The sequence below is a fragment of the Camelus bactrianus genome, chromosome 14, assembly GCF_048773025.1.
Source record: "Camelus bactrianus isolate YW-2024 breed Bactrian camel chromosome 14, ASM4877302v1, whole genome shotgun sequence".
NCBI lineage: Eukaryota > Metazoa > Chordata > Mammalia > Artiodactyla > Camelidae > Camelus > Camelus bactrianus.
Genome location: NC_133552.1, coordinates 25,608,156 through 25,618,350, shown reverse-complemented (window position 1 = coordinate 25,618,350; position 10,195 = coordinate 25,608,156). Strand labels below are relative to the sequence as shown.

The 10,195-nt window shown below is 35.4% G+C and overlaps 1 non-coding gene across 1 annotated transcript; it reads left to right on the top strand.

Annotated features, from left to right (window-relative positions):
• The first annotated feature begins 351 nt into the window (after positions 1 to 351).
• Positions 352 to 456, top strand: LOC123613769 (U6 spliceosomal RNA). The gene has a single exon (XR_006721194.1). It is a non-coding gene; the product is annotated as a U6 spliceosomal RNA (small nuclear RNA).
• Positions 457 to 10,195: the final 9,739 nt, after the last annotated feature.

Genomic DNA, 10,195 nt, shown 5'->3' with positions numbered 1-10,195 from the left:
CAGGTTGTTCAAGGCTGGGAAATATTGGTGTAACCAGTTTTCACTATCCCCCTGTGTGTTTTTTAGAAGTTATGAATGATTAGACTATAGATTTCAATTTTGAATATTAAAAATGTTTAATGTCACTTGCATGTTTTCTTGTTAAACGGAAAACTTAACAAAGAGAGGTAAAACAGTGTGTGCAGACGTATATGTGCACATATGTAGAACTACCAGTATCCACGTGCCATGTTCAGACATTCATCAAGCTTGATCTAAATGTCAAGTAATTTAACCTTTTCACCTTTTCTATCCTGTCTTCCCACCCTCCATTCTTACTTTTCTTTTTGTTTCAGTTAAGAGTGGTCTAAGGCTCACTTAGGCAGCACGTATACTAAAAATGGAACAATACAGAAAAGATTAGCATGGCCCCAGCCAAAGGATGACACACAAATTTGTGAAGTGTTCCATGTTTTTAGTTTAGCAGAAACGAACTACTGTATACAGAACAGATAAATAATGAAGTCCTACTATACAGCACAGGGAACTATATTCAATAACCTGTAATAACCCACAATGAAAAAGAATATGTATGTATAATTGAATCGTTGTGCTGTACACCAGACTAACACAACATTGTAAATCAAGTATACTTCAATTTTTAAAAAAAGGTCTACATACTATTTACATGGCTTTGCTCTGCATCTTCCTTCCTCTTATCAATTGTTTTCTACTTGCCCAAAATAACCTTCCCCACTCCTCTCCACCAAAACAAAACAAAACAAAATAAAAACTGCAATTATGTCTCAATCCAACACAGACACACTTTATGAAAATATTTCTTCTCCTTTCATTACCACTCAATCTCTGTGAAAGATTGGGAATAGTATCTGATATAGATCATGACCCACAAATATGTAAGAAAATAGGGAGCTTCAAGGCATGCAAAAGTTAAAAAAGGGAAAAAAGAAAATTGAGCATAATCTCTAAGCTTATCAAGTATTTATCCTGAAGTTCACTCACTTTAATTGATCTCACTCGAACAGGAGACTACTGACTCAGAACTGTATGCATAGTTAAGTTTATTGATTGAACAAGATTGGTTGTCTGGTTTGTTGCACTTGACAGCAGATTAGAAGAAGTTTCCCTGATAGCTTAATGCACTGATCTATAACAAAGAAGTAGGAGATAAGAGAGGTGGGTCACCAATTAGAAATACATCTGTGTACTGCAAACACTCTTAAATATCTTAAACTCCTGAAGGCATTGTTCTGCAGACCCTGATACCAAAATGAATGTTAACAGTGATCATTAAGGTACAAATACAAGGTATCTATAACTTGTTATAGTTAATATTTAGAAGTACGTAAAAGGCATAATAAAAACAGAATAATAGAATCATGTACAACACTTGGGTAAATCATAATATAACTTGGTCCAGCTATGTCTTCCTTACCATTTCTGACACCTTACCTTTTCTTGAACATTTCACAACTCAGCTATTCCATTGTTGGACAGGTTCAAATTATAGAAAGTTATTCTTCAGATGCAACTGAGGCTTGGCTGTAACAAACTAATTGAACCTAGATCATTTTCATAAAACAACTCTGAAAGTATATGCTTTCTTTTCTAAATGACACCATTTTTTAACCTTTAAATGAGTTATGTCTGATTTAAGAATTACATTTCATTAGTAGCATTCATTAGTTTCCAGAATGATTATTCTTTGTGCCTTCAATTGTTTCTGTTACATAATTCTGAAATTTATTTATCATCCTAGTTACCTTCTTCTGCATAAATTCTAGTATTTAGGATCCCTTTTTAAAATGTAACTAATTTAAAGTAATCTATATATTACAGATCTGGTTTGAAATAGGAGATATTAGCCCTTCATCTGATTAATACAGTTGTGTAAATATGAACCTTATATAGATTCTCTTGTTTCTAGTCACTTCATTTTATCAAGTAGCAAGTTCTGTCTTTTATGACAGACTATAGTTTATTCATTTTTTTAAAGTACTTGTCATATACTAGGCACTTGAAAATATTATTTGGGGAATCTGTGAGTAAATGAACCACCTAAAGTATGCTAATTGATTTCAGTGGATTCATTCCATTATTAACTTTTTTTTATCCTATTCGTGAAATTTTTAAGGTAGTTTTCAAATGTTTTGAAGTTAATTATGTTCTGTCTGATCCTTAATTTGTGAAATTTAGTTTTCATCAAAGTACAAGTCTATGTTTGTTCTCAACAAATTTTGTGAGATTTCCAAGCTACTGAGATGACATAAGACATTGGTTTCTACTTAATTTTATAAAGATAACTTGCCAGCTAGTATCTTTAGTAGTATAGAGATTCTTTCCCCATTAATCTTTTGATTTATGAAGCAAAAGTTGCGTATATTTGTTAAATGTATGAATTGTCTTCCTAGTAGATTGAAGGTCCTTAAACATAGAGAATGACATCTCCATTGTGTATATCTTAATCTCTACATAAACGTGGTCTTGTAAGCTAAACAAAATTCAATTGTATGATTTGCATATTATACATTTATTTTCAGCAAAAGATTAATCCTTAACATATATCATACACTTAAGAATACATAATTTATACCTTCAAATAAGATGGATTATTTCAAATACAGAGGAGAGTAATTTATCCACTAATAAATATAACTGTGTGGTTAAGATTATACTTAACTGAATTAATCTATGAAGTTTCTATTCAGCTCTATTTCTGAGTCTGAAAAAACCCAGAAATTGTTAGCAATCATTGCTACGTATTTTCTGTTAAACTGGTGTAGATTTGATAGACATTTTGCTCTAATTCTGAAGATATATGGGTGAATGAATATATTGCTATTTACTGATAAGGAAAATTCTGTATTTCTTTTTAATAAACATTTCTTTCTATGTGAAAACTTGTTCTACACTCAACTTGATCTGGCTATGATAACATGTAAATTGTTTATGCTCTTGTCAGTGCTTTCCTTCTTAACCAGAGCTACATACTTGACTCTGGTGGAATGTTATCAATGCAACACTTTGACACTATTAACTAAAATCTTACTACCTAACACTTAATGAAACTTTACTTTGAGAGACTGTTCTAAATGTAGGTTCAGGCTTCAGACATAGAGAAAATAGACTTCAAATTGTCTTTTAAAATACTCCAGAGAAAAGTATCCCCTGAAATCAGAGTACATTAAAGGTTTCCTGGGAAACTAAACAGGCTCCATACGGATGTGCCCAGGTTGCCTGTTATCCAATGACCTCTCTCTAATTGGGGGAGGAGCCAAGAACAAAGAAGTAAGGGAGAGAGCAGCTGGACAAGATAAGAGAGACCTGGAAAAGACAAAGCTGTTGAAAACAGAATTGAAAACCCTTGAACCAGTATGTATCTATTTTCAGGCTAATCTTCATCCTCTGTAGACATTCTTTCTGTGCCTAACCTAGGAAAAAAAAGAACAAATTTCCACCTCCATTCTCAATCTATTTTTTCCCCATCCACTGTTAGGGAATAGCGGTCATAACAGCTTTTATTCTCCGAGCCATCCACAACCTGCCTTCAGTTTTTTTCATGTTGTGATTTTACAGAGTATCATTATTCTGACAAAGAAATGGCCACCCATCCACACAATCACGAATTACCTGCCATCTGCCAGAGTTCTAAGACCCTACATACCTATATCTGTATTCATAATTTGACTTTTCTAAAATCACCATTTGGGAATCAAGGTGCATTTAATTAAACAAATGAAAAGTATAAAAATCAATTGAACAATTAGCTGAATGACAAAGACACAATCAGATTATAAATTTTATAAGACATATAAAATTTTCTATAGGATTTCATATTGAAACATAAAATGCCTATAAAGGAATACATACTTGAGCCAAGCATTAGAGTTCTGTTGGAAGAGATGAGGAATAAAGAGACACCATCAATTATAATTCTGTTTTACCAGAGCCCAAATTGCATATAATGAACAATTATAAGATAAAACTAGAAAAGTTGGTTTGCAGTCACATGATAGCATTTTTTAAATGCTGGGTGGAGGAGTTTTGCAGTTAACTCTGGCAGGAAATGAGCAAATATAATAAGGGACATTTTCTCAGAAAAATCCCCATAATACCAGGACCTGTTGTCTAGCCCACAAAATCACATAAGGATCCCATTTCAAGTTTAGAGTGTCAGGGTATTGTCGGTGTGATTGAGGACTATTATATGGGAAGATATAAGTCCTCTGATGGTAATTATGGAAAGTTTTATATGTTATTCAGAAGACAGAGGAAATAAAACATAAAAAATATTGATAAACCATATACAATGATAGCAGGAAAGGAATTTCTCCAAACATTCCAAAGTTATTAGGCAAATTAAAGATTTAAAATAAAATCAGAGGTCTGTAATAGGCAGAACTAATAAATGACAATATGCAAGTTCTCTTAGGGGGACTGATTAAGAAAAGGAACGTAAGAAGGGAGATTCAGAGGAAGATGGGGTTGATTTCCTCTCTCACAGCCCCTTTCCCTCCAACATATTTGTGTCAGGAACTCCAGGGATCTGTGACAGAGACAGTGAGCAGAACCATCAGGTGTCAAGGTTGCCAGTTAAAGTAAACAGACAAAAATGAGAATTAAGCCTTTAATCACTTACTTCAATGGTATAAGCATAGCAGAGATGCTTTACAGAGACTAAAACCGAAGAGAACACCAGTCTGCCTTTTCCATTTTCCCCATGAGAAAGGTACATCAGTGGAGGGTCTGGTGGGTCAGTGCAGAAGGGAGGGTCCTCTCACTGTTAAGAGAACTCAGAACAACAACAAAAACAGCTCTAGCAGCTTTTGTGGACCCTGAATTGGGAAGAGGGTGAAGTGAGGGAGCTAGGAGTGGAAAATAGCTGAGTACTGAGTCACAATGGAGACAAGGGTCCAAGTTTTCCCCTCCTCCCCACTGATAAGGAGGCCTCAGCAGAAGAGGCTGGAGTGGACTTCTGCTAAAAGCCTCAGATAAACAGGCCTCAGAGTGAAGGCACCTAGGTTAGGAATGCAGTCTGTGAAGCACGTGACCAGTCAGGGTCTGAGCCCTTGATTGCAATTCCTCGAGAAACTAGTGCATTGGTTGTGCACCAAGTCTGCTGTGGAGAGGGCAGCTTCCCCCATGAGGACTGCCAGTTAAAGTCTTTATAAATGTCTATGATCAGGCCTAAAAAATCACACCTACTGCTTAAAAAAATCATTCTACTTAAAAAGTCCTCACTGTGTTATACAATGAGGGGGATGATAACTTTTATCAAGTTAATCAAAGTTAGGGCACCTCCATGGACCCTTTCAAACACCTGCTGTCTGCTTTTCTAATGAACCAGCCCAGCTGCCCAGTCAATGGTTTAAATTTCCTTCTTTAAACAACCACGTGCACACACACAGACACAAAACCGTACCTCATACCACTTCACTCTTTCCTCCTGCCCATTTCTTCCTCCCAGTTCTCAAAGTACATGGATTTGAATAGAAACAAGCTCTTAATAAAATCACTTTTGAGAAAGACATAAGCCAATTTTAAGGTTCTATTCATTCTTGATTTTCTTCTTGGTAAGAGCTTTGTTAAAGCCAGGAAATGTAAAGACCCTAATTAGTTGATCAGATTCCCTTTTTAAAACCAATCACCAACTTTCTGTGTTATAACATCAGAGAAAAGGGTTTAATTTCTTGAATGAAAATTTGTAATATGCTTCTGAATGAGTTGAGATGGATATTTGAAATACATATCAATTAAGAGGCTGCATTCGTGGTCAAGGGTATGTAAAGAAGATTTGAAATAAGTTTGCTTTAGTTGAAAGGAAAAACAAAGGACATAAAAATTGTATCAAAGGTCATTCAATAAGATTTTACATCCACTGGATATGAAGGAGCAAAGAATAGAAGGCACCTGCATATGGGAGAGAAATGTTGCAAAAAATAACTTGGGAGAAATTATTCCTTCAGTAGAAACAGAAACAAAAGAAAGTGTTTGCTTGGGAAAGAGACTTTGTTTTATATTGAAGTATGTTTGATTTACGATGTTATATTAATTAAAGGTATACAACATAGTGATTCAATATTTTATAGATCAAAAAAGTATTTTATAGATCATACTCCATTTAAAGTTAGTATAAAATATTGGCTATATTCCCTGTGCTGTACATTATACCCTTGTATCCTATTTGTTTTATATCCAGAAGTTTATACCTCTTAATCCTCACCCCTATTTGCCCCTCCACTATCCCTCTCCCCACTGGTAACCACTAGTTTGTTCTCTGTATCTGTGAGGCTGTTTCTGTTTTATTATATTAATGTATTTTTTGATCCCACATGTAAATGAAAATGTACAGTATTTGCCTTTTTCTGTCTGATTTATTTCACTAAACATAATATCCTGCAGGTTCATCCATGTTTCAAATGACAAAGTATCATTCTTTCCCATGGCTGAGTAATATTCCATTGTGTACATATGTCCGTTCCTCTACTGATGGATACTTAGGCTGCTTTCATCTCATGGCAATTATAAATAACACTACTATGAACATTGGGGTGCGTGTATGTTTTTGAATGAATGTGTCATATAAGGCCATTGTTTCTTATTGAATTTCTGCCTGAATGATCTGTCCATTGATGTAAGGGTGGTGTTAACATCCCCTACTATTATTGTCAGTTTCTACTTTTATGTCTGTTAATATTTGTCTAATATATTTAGGCGGTCCTGTATTAGGTATATATACTTTACAAATTTTATATACTTTTTGATTGGTCTTTATCATTATAGAGTGACTTTCTTTGTCTTTTTGCTATAGATGTTGTAATAAAACTACTTTGTCAAATATGAGTATTGCTACCCAGGTTTCTTTTTACTTCAATTTGCATGAAAATTTTTTTCTATCTTCTTTCAGTCTGTCTGTGTCTCTGGCTCTGAAGTGAGTCTTTTGTAGGAAATATATATATAAATCCATTCAGCCATTCTATGTCTTTTTTTCCCCTTCATTCAAAGTTTTATTTATTTATTTATTTATTTATTTGTTTGTTTGTTTGTTTGTTTGTTTATTTTAGATTCCACATATGAGTGATCTCATATGGTATTTTTCTTTCTCTTTCTGGCTTACTTCACTTAGTATGATATTCTCCAGAAGCACCATGTTGCTGCAAATGGCGTTATGTTGTTGGTTTTTATGGCTGAATAGTATTCCATTGTATAAATATACGACATCTTCTTTATCCAGTCATCTGTCAATGGACATTTAGGCTGTTTCCATTTCTTGGCTATTGTAAATAGTGCTTCTATGAACATTGGGGTGCAGGTGTCATTTTGAAGTAGGGTCCATTCTGGATATATGCCCAGGAGTGGGATTCCTGGGTCAAATGGTAAGTTTATTCCTAGTCTTTTGAGGAATCTCCATACTGTTTTCCACAGTGGCTGCACCAAACTGCATTCCCACCAGCAGCGTAGGAGGGTTCCCTTTTCTCCACAGTCTCTCCAGCATTTGTCATTTGTGGACTTTTGAATGATGGCCATTCTGACTGGTGTGAAGTGATACCTCATCACATCCTATGTCTTTTGATTGGAGCATTTAATCCTTTGACATTTAAAGTGATTATTGATAGGTAAATACTTATGGACAGTTTGTTACTTGTTTTATGGTTGTTTTTGTAGTTATTCCCTATTCTTTTCTTCTTCTTTTAATAATGTTTCTTGTGGTTTAATGTTTACCTTTACTGTTACGATTGTATTCATTTCTCTCTGTATTTGTATACCTATTGTACGTTTTGACTTGTGGTTACCATGGATTTCATATATACTGACCTATGTCTATATCTACTTGTTTTAAACTGATAGTCACATCTTCCCCTGTGATGTTCTTGTAGACACCACCTTGGTGGGAGGTAGGACAGGAGATGGAGGGACAGCACCAGAGGCAGATGTGAGCCAAGGATTCTCCTATGCTCAATGGCAGTCACCTCCCTATCAGGGGCGAGTTAGGGCTCAAGGGGCTGGAGCAGAAGGCCTAAGGGAGTGGGTTTCTTCCCTGTGTAATGACAGCTTCCACTTGGTTGGGAGAGTGGCAAGGGCCTGAGAGCTTGTGCACTTCTGTGCTGTTTCATTTTTCCCATAATGTGTGCACCTTTATTAGATGCTGCGTCATGGGCTGGAAAGGTTTATGCCATACTGCTGAGCTGGTTTCACTCCGGCAGGCAATGTCAGTCTCCATCCTGAAGATAGTTTTGCTCTTCCTAAAAGTGAGCAGGCACATGCCCTGTGGCAGTGGCTGCCTCTGCCCTAGGGGAGAGCAGCACTAGAGCAAGAGGGGCTGGCACAGGGGCCTGGTGTGATCTGGGATGTGCACTGTTGTGCTCCCAGCAAGCGGGTCAGAGCCCCAGATAGTTTTCAGTCTGCTGTCCACATTGTGACATGCTCTTCTAGAGTAGAGTCTTGATTTCTTACAGCCCTCCAGTAAACCCCATTGGTTTTCAAACCAGCTGAGGGGCCTTGTGTTCCTGGTGTCAGATCCCAGGGCTGGAGTGCGTAATTTGTGGCTTGAAACTCTCACTCCCTGGCAAGGATCCCCAAACCCATGGTGTCCCCTTCCTCTTCTGGATCCCTTGCCTGGGGTGTGGTTCTTTACCAGATCACGTCTCCTCCCTTCCTGCAGACTCCACATGGATGTTTCTTTACAGCCTGGCTGTAGAAAAGCCTTTCTGCCAGTTTCCATGTTGTTTTTGGTGTGAGTTGCTCCACATGTAGTTGTGAGTTTTTGACGTGTTCATCGTTGGAGATGATCTCAGCATCCTCCTACTCTGCTATCTTGATCTCTCCACTCTGACACTTCTAATTGTATATGATAAATTTGTGGTACTAGCCCAATATAATTGTGATGTTTGGTATGTTTTTTGTAATTTTAAAATTTCAGGTAATAATAAAGTCAGTACTATAAAAATTAATTGCATAAACAGTTTAATTAAAGTTATGAAAATAACCTAAATTAAGAAAACATGAGTAACAAGAAAAGAAAATTCATGAATTAGAATAATAAAAAGAGTAAAAAGATGTCCATTTTTCCAAATTTAATCTTTAGATTTAATGTAATTCTTATCAAAATTTTCACCAGGCTTTTTTAGACACAGACAAATTTATTTCAAAATTTGTATGATAAGGCAAAGTACAAAGTATAACTAAAGCAATTCTGATAAAGAAGAATCTATTTGGAGGAATGGATCTCCTTTATGTTAAGGCTTATTATGTAGCTATAATAATGAAGATTCTGTGGTATTGGAGGAGGGGTGGAACATAGATCAATGAAACAGAATACATTGGAAAAATGGAACTAAAACTGCAATGAAATATCACTACACACCTATCAGAATAGCTAAAATAAAATTTTAAAAATTGTGTTAACACCAAATGCTGGAGAGAATATTGAGAAACTGGTTTTTGCATAGCCTGCTGGTGGAAACATAAAATGATATGCCTGCTCTGGAAAAAAAAGTGTGGCAATTTCATACAAAATCAACCCAGTAATTGCATTCTTGGACATTTATCCCAGGGAAATGAAAGTTTATATTCACATAAAGATGTGTATATCATTGTTTATAGCAGCTTTATTTGCAATAGCCCTAAACTAGAAATAACTAAAATGTTCTTCAGTAGGTGAATGGTAAAGCAAACAGTGATACATTCATAGCATTGAATATTAATCAGCAATAAAGAGAAATGAACAATTGATATGTGCAACAACTTTGATGTATCTCAGGGGAATTATATTGAATACAAAAATCCAGTTTTGAAAGGTTTTATTCTTTTTGATACCTTTTACATAGCATTCTTTTTTTTTTTTTTGATTGAGTTATAGTCATTTTACAATGTTGTGTCAAATTTCAGTGTGGAGCACAATTTTTCAGTTATACATGAACATACATATATTAATTGTCACATTTTTTTTTTTGCTGTGAGCTACCACAAGATCATGTATATATTCCCCTGTGCTATACAGTATAATCTTGTTTATCTATTATGTATATACCTATCAGTATCTACAAATTTAGAAATCCCAGTCTGTCCCTTCCCACCCCCCACCCACTTGGAAACCACAAGTTTGTATTCTATGTATATGAGTCTGTTTCTGTTTTTTATTTATGTTTTTTGGGTTTTGGTTTTTGGGTTTTTTTGTTTGTTTTTTAGATTCCAC